The 7,330-nt window shown below is 39.1% G+C and overlaps 1 long non-coding RNA gene across 1 annotated transcript; it reads left to right on the top strand.

Annotated features, from left to right (window-relative positions):
- The first annotated feature begins 1,940 nt into the window (after positions 1–1,940).
- LOC308395127 lies at positions 1,941–6,457 on the top strand. Its single transcript, XR_013971337.1, has 3 exons — positions 1,941–1,980; positions 2,839–2,892; positions 6,055–6,457. It is a non-coding gene; the product is annotated as an uncharacterized lncRNA (long non-coding RNA).
- Positions 6,458–7,330: the final 873 nt, after the last annotated feature.

The following is a 7,330-nucleotide window of genomic DNA, read 5'->3' as shown; positions in this document are numbered from 1 at the left end:
TGTGGATGTAAAACAGTAACACACTTTCTGCTCTGTGTGATTTTAATTGCAAATAAATGCAATATGTTTTCATTTTAAAATGCAGTGCAAAAAACTTCTGCTTTAAATCTTTTTTTTTTTTTTAGCAAAAAGCTTTTTTTTTTGCCTGTTGTGGAAGTTTTCCATTTAAATAAAGCCTGCAGACGAGCGGTGAGCGGTAGCTAACATTCTTTAATCAAAACACACAAAGAACAGACAAGCAAGCTTGATGAAGTCCCTGCATGACCGCGGGACAGACGGTCAGCAGAGTCTCCCTGAGCCTAGCATGGCTCTCAGTTAAATACCTTCTCCAGGAACAAAAGGCAGTACACAGCTGTTTCACACCTTAAGGTTCACACTCCCTTGCTTCCTACCAGAGTCCTCAAAGACACAAAAGACTCTTCCTGTGGAGTTGTCTGCTTCCCCCAACTTCCTTACTAGACCCCCAGCATTTGTCTTACTGTATGAGTGTGAGACATGTTAAAATCCAGTGGCACCAAGGTATCATACAATAAAATAATGTGATTAATGCATAAGTAAAAGAAATTCCTATACATGCCCCTTCCTGATTTCTTATGTTTTAACATGTTTGTTACACTTACATGTTTCCAATTTCAAATGTTAACACAGATGTTCAGAGTAAATACAGATTGTAGTTTTTCAAATGATGATTTCATTTAGTTTGGGGAAACAGCTCTCCAACTTTACCTCATGTAGAAAAAGTCATTTCCTTCTAAACCTAATAAGTGGTTTTGTCATCTAGCAAGAACTGCAGTCAAGCATTTGCAATAACTAATAAAAAAAAGCACTTGGGACAATTGTGTTGGTGACAGCTTTTGTTATAATATCAATAATATTTCTATGAATATGGGATACTGTTACATGTTTGCATAGACTTTTGTGGAATATGGAGACACTCCTGGCATTATATGAGCAAAGTGAGACTCATTTTTTAGGGTTGGTGGAGATGAGTGTGAAGATCCAAACAATCCCTGTCAGTGATGGAGAAGCTTTGATGAAAATATTTGGTAAAACGTTCACCAGCATGAAGGAAATGAAGTTTCAAACTTTCCTTAGGAGGAGCCCAGCACGCCTGCTTAAAGAATAGTAAGTGTGGCGATGTGGATGCTTGCAGCGACTGCTGTATAGAGGCCATCCTGCTACACATGAAACACATCAGAGTCATAATTGTTATTTTAGTCACGTGTTTGTTTATTATCCTTATTGTTTTATCTGGGACTGTTTGCAGACATCTCAGAGAGAGGAGACACCAGCATCTGAACAGAGACTCAAACCAGCAACCTGCAGCTCCCTGCTTGGCTGCTCCAGTTTTCTCCTCACTCATGTTGCCCACCAGTGATTTCTAGCTGCCCACCCACACAGCAGGCTAGAATATGCGCTGAGCCTCAGCACCCAATACTTGGACATGTTTTCTTTATTAAACAATGAACCAGACCCCAAAAAGTAAACAGCTGTTATTGCTACACCCTAAAAAATTATTCAGGGGCTTAGTAAATATCATTATAATTCTAAGTTAGATGACCTTGATTAAATCTTTGAAAATCACAAACGTGTTATCTTGAGTTGAAAATACTGAAAAGAATGCTTAAATTTTCAACACCAGTTTTTGAGTTGAACTGAGTTCTTTTGTTCAAGTTTATTTAAAAGAAAAAATTCTGTATTTGAAACACAGGGTGCATTATTTAAATCTACTCAATATATCTCATAGAAAGTACTCAAAATAACTGAGAGACTGGTATTCATATTTATCATTGTCTTTAACTTTAATTATTAATGGTTCAAAATCAATATAATTTTGTCCCCCAATACTAACTTAAAACTTTGAGTAAGACTAATGACCTTTGGCATGTACCGCGCGCGAGGAGCATGGCCTCATGGGAGATTTTCTGCACGTTGAACGAGACAGACACACATCCACTGCAGACTTGGTAACGTTTTCAGGTAAGTGACCATTCTTACATTAGCTGTCTTTATCCACACCGTTCTTTTATAACATGTTCTGAAGAAAGCGTTTGTCATGGTGGCTCACTTTTCGCAGCGTGTTTGTGCACGTTAATTTAAGTTTGCAACCCGTCTTCCAGTAAAGGCGGCGGGAAACCGCGCCCTTTTATCCTTTTACGTTCTGAGTCGCTATCTGCGTTCCGGGTAATTTGACCGGAATGTCCCGGTACCAGCGACCTGACCGTTTAATCGGGGGCATTTTAGGAACCACGTGAAAGCAGGTGTGCTCAGACATTTCTAGAAAATGGCCCTGTTGAGTCACGGTGACGGGAGCTGCGGTAGTCACGCGGCCTGACTCACTCTGTCAGGTTGTTCAGGAGGAGATGAACAGACGTCATCAATGGCTTTGGTAACTAAGAAGACCTGCCCGCGGAACAGTTCATAGCAGCAACCATGCTGCTTAGCTTTCTTGTTCTATGTGGGGTCTTTCAGAGCATATAAGACGCTGCTTTCAGCTTTGTCCTGAACAGGGCCAGTTTTTGAGAGAACGCTGAGAGGACCGCCCGGGTCAGCAGATTACCTCATCCAGGGCCGGTCCAAAGTACTATGGGGCCTTAAGTAAATTTAGACTCGGGGCCCTACTTCCTTTCAGATCCCAGAAAATAATGGAAAAAAAAAAAGCTTTGGTCTTTTGGGTCAAGCCAAAAGTACCATCATTTCCAGTATAGTTACTCCCAATTTACATAAATAAATGTTTATTTCAATCCAAGCTAAAATTTCTTATAAGAGATTGATGTTATGGCAGATTACTCAGTGACATGTTTTGTAATGATAAAGTTTTGATTTGTATTTTTTCAGCACCATCTTCACCACCAGGAGAAAAAAATCTGCATCAACTACAAAGTAAAGCAGGTAATTTTACTCAGAGGACTTGATGTGTTAAATTTTGGAATGATATGATATTGTTTTATACAAGCTGAGTAGTGGATGGTGATACCACCTAAATATTTATACTGGTTTTGTGGTGGGTTATTTTAGTCATACAAATGCCAAATCTAAATTTTGAGAATTTTTCAGTTCGGTAAATATATTGATGAGTTCATGGTCTGTCATCTAGTGTCACCATACTATCTTTTTATTTATACAGCATGGTGATGTGATTCAGATTATTTCAATGTGGTTAAGTATTGTACTTTGTTCCATGTTGACTTATTTGTAAGTTGTATCCTCCACCTGAATTGGTAGTGAGTATTGGTTATTCAATCAGTTAATCATACAAAAACTGCGTAAATATGGTTATACACCATTCTGTCATCTTCATACTGTGAGACATATTTTCTCACAATTTTTTAGGTCACAGGTGATGAGATGGCAGTGTAAACTCTGCAAACATGAGGAGTCATCAAAAGTGTCACTACTCAAACATTATCGAGTGAAACATGGTACATTTGGTCATGGCTATTCCATACCCTGTCTTCATTTGAATTGTCCTTGCTCTTTTAAGACATGGGGTGCCTTACGCTCACACTTGTCTAGGTCTCACAGTTCGCATGAAACGGAAGAGTGTGAGGTCCTTCCAACTATTAGATGTAAAATCTGTGACTCTTTTTACCCAAACACAAAAGACTATTTTCAACATATAAATTCCCATTTGAAAAGCCATGAAACCATAGAGTGTGTTTTTGATGGTTGTGAGTTTAAGACAAACATTTGTGGGACTTATGCGACTCACAGAAGTCGAAAGCACAGATTTTGTTCATGGAAGCACTTTAAAACTAACTTGATTTCAAAGCAAACTGTCAGTACATCTAATGAAATCGTCTTACCAGCACTGGAATTAGAAGATCACGAGGACTTGGATGTCACCACTGAACTTGGTTGTGAAAGGGAAACAACAAATGAAATTTTGAAAAATATTGGTGTGCTCTTGTTAAAACTGGAAAGCATCTATAATGTTTCTGGTAAATGTGTGGATGACTTGGTAGAACAGCTCAGTTATATCTGCACATTATCACTTCAGTATATTCCAAAGTCAATAAGTGATATTCTTATTAAGAATAACTGTAATATTGATCAGTCTTTTGTCAGTGAATTGGCTGAAAAAATATGTCACTGTAGTCCTTTATGTGCAGCCCTTAGTCCTGATGGTCCCTTTGCTTCAAGATATAAGAGACAGAAATATTTCAAGGAAAACTTCTGTGTTATTGAACCAGTAGAATACTGTTTGGATCCAGAAAAGAATTCCACTTTTCAGTATGTGCCTATTCTTCAGTCCTTGCAGCTGTTACTGAGTAAAGAAGATGTTAACAGTATATTAACTAGACATTTGAACACTTCACAGTTATCCTCTTTCCACGATGGACAATATTTCAAGCAAAACCAACTTTGTGCTATTGAGGACTTAAGTATTTCCCTTGTTCTCAATGTGGATGACTTTGAAATTTGTAATCCACTTGGGACTTCAAGAAAAAAACACAAAGTCACAGCTGTGTACTGGGTACTTGCTGATATACCAACTGAACTGAGATCACAGCTAACATCAATTCAATTGGCTCTCCTGTGTAAGGCAAGTGATGTTAAAACTTTTGGCTATGAAACTGTTCTCGAGCCACTTTTAAAGGATCTCATAACATTAGAGAGAGACGGGATTTTTTGTTCACAGCTTGGTAGATATATCAGGGGCACTGTTTTTTGTGTTTGTGCTGACAATCTTGGCGCTCATTCTCTTAGTGGACTCGTGGAAAGCTTTTCTGGACATTACATCTGTAGATTTTGCCTTGGAGACCATTCAGACTTTCAGCAAAAAGAAGTTCGTTCAGGAGCTTTTCCACCAAGAACAAAAGAGAACTATGATCTACATGTCCAAACCATAAAGGAAAATTCCTCCTCGGTTCATTTTTGTGGTGTGAAGAAAGGTTGTCCATTAACGGGGAAATTAAAATATTTCCATTTTGTCACAGGGTATCCTCCAGATCTTTTGCACGACCTTTTTTGAAGGCATAATTCCACTAGAATTAGCATTATGCCTTCATGTGTTTATCCGTAAACGTTACTTTTCCTTAACTGAACTCAATAACTTCATAACAGAATTTCCTTACAAATGGACCGATAAAACAGATCGCCCCCAAATCATCCCCCTAAATTTTTCCACTCGCAAAAGCATTGGTGGCAACGCACATGAAAATTGGACGTTATTGAGACTATTACCTTTTATTATTGGGGAAAAGATTCCCAAAAATGATGAAGCATGGCAAGTTCTTATGACTCTAAAAGATATAACTGAACTTGTTGTGTCCCCTAGTCACAGAGAGGAAAGTATTTGCTACTTGGACACACTTATATCTGAACATCGCAACAGGCTATTGGAGGTTTTCCCAGAGCAAAAACTAACTCCAAAACACCATTTTTTGGAGCATTATCCTGACTTGATCAGAGGATTTGGTCCATTAGTATGCCTCTGGACTATGCGCTTTGAGGGTAAACATAGTTTCTTTAAGAAGGTTGTTAAACACACAAACAGCTTCAGAAATGTACTATTGTCACTTGCCTCAAAGCACCAGATGATGATGGCATACTATTCAGATGGTAATGCATTGAAGCCATCAGTGTGTGTCACTAAAGTATCATCTCTTCCATTGGAACTGCTTGATGTAGAAATACAGCAGTGTCTCAAGGAACTTTATCCAACACAAGCCTATGTGAATTTGACCAACTCTCTGACTCATCATGGAACTAAATATGCCTCAGGAATGGTTTTGCCTCATGGATCTACTTGTGGCTTACCTGACTTTGTGGAGATTTTACAGATTGTTGTCTTAAGCAATGAATTTCTTTTCATTGTGAAGTTGCTCAACAGCTGGTATGATGAACATTTTAGGGCATTTATTCTGGATCCTTCTGGGAAAATGACCTTAATACATCCCAGAGTACTTGGTGACACTTACCCCTTAACACCATATCGTGTTGAAGGCAAGCAAATGGTGTCAATAAAACGTCACATTGTTTGTTAGTGTAAGGGGAAAGACTGAGATACCCCCTTTCTTTTTCTTTTTTCTTGTGGTTTTTATTCTGCAGATGGACTCCGTTGCCTTGAAAGTAATTTTTGGACAACAGAGTGAGAAGCTTGTGCTCTCTTCAGGAATACCCAGGACTGTTGAGGAGTTGCATGAGACAGTGAGAGAGACATTTGGGCTAGTTGAGGATTTCATATTGCACTATTATGATGACTCATTTGGAGATTTCTTTACACTTCATTCTCCCAACCAAATCAAAGATAGGGGTACAGTCAAAGCTGTGGTCATTCCATCAGTAGTGCTTACATTGATTCCTCAGTGTGAAAATCCCTCAGATGTAAGTTCACTGAATGAAAGTTCAAGCTCTTCAACCTATAAAACCACAGAGGACCAAACAGATGGATCATCTCTGTCTTCAGACAACACTGTCATACTCTCCCCTCTTCAAAGTCCTCTAAAGACTACATGGCCAGATGAAATTGTCATTCCACTTTTCTCTGTGGCAACAGAGACTGTACTGAAAAATGCCAATGAAGTCTTTGTTCAAAATGGCACTGTGCTGAACAATACTTCAGTCAAGTCAGATATAATGGAAAAATTAGCTGATTATATGTACAGCTACACAGCCTACCCTACTGGCCTTCAGATTGGAGAAGTGGCAGAGGCTCTGGTCAAAAAGCACCCGTGTCTGACAGAGCCAGGCAGTCGTAATGGCTGGATGGGATGGATGTATAGTCTTAAATACAAGATGGGAAATTACAGGTCAAAGTTACGAAGTCTTGGAGTTCCAGAGGTTACTTGCAACTCACTGAAGAACAAGCACCCTGATGACAAGGCTCCAGCGAAGAACATAAAGAAGGCGCGGAAAGGAGAAGTGCTGTTTCTGCCACACTATCCAGGACAAGATGGTAAAGAACAGCAAGAGCTGGAGCGACAACAACTGATTGATGAGTGTAAGAAGAAAAACAGCACAGCCATCAAGGATTTAATGTGCAAAACCTTTGCACATAGAAGACATGATATTATCAGCCAACAGCTGAGTGTCAGCGACATCAAGGACAGATGGCCGGCGTTGTTTGACGTCTCCCAAGTAAGTGTACATTTAAAGGGATATCCACTTGTAAATAAAATTTGGTCTGTTAGATCCCCCATCATAAGAGAAGTGAGAAAAAACATGTTGCTACCATCCTAGTGATTTTGATGATCTTGCAGCAGCCAGGTTGCTTTAATTTGTCATAAGACTCTAGAATCGCTAGGAATTTGAATCAGAATGAGGAATCTGAATCAAAACCAGAATGGTTCTTATTGAAACCATTCCCAAGCCTATGGAACGATAA

The sequence above is a fragment of the Rhamphochromis sp. 'chilingali' genome (genome assembly GCF_963969265.1).
Source record: "Rhamphochromis sp. 'chilingali' genome assembly, chromosome: 1".
NCBI classification, from domain to species: domain Eukaryota; kingdom Metazoa; phylum Chordata; class Actinopteri; order Cichliformes; family Cichlidae; genus Rhamphochromis; species Rhamphochromis sp. 'chilingali'.
The sequence above is the reverse complement of the archived record's forward strand: the minus strand, read 5'-3'. Positions and strand labels throughout refer to the sequence as shown.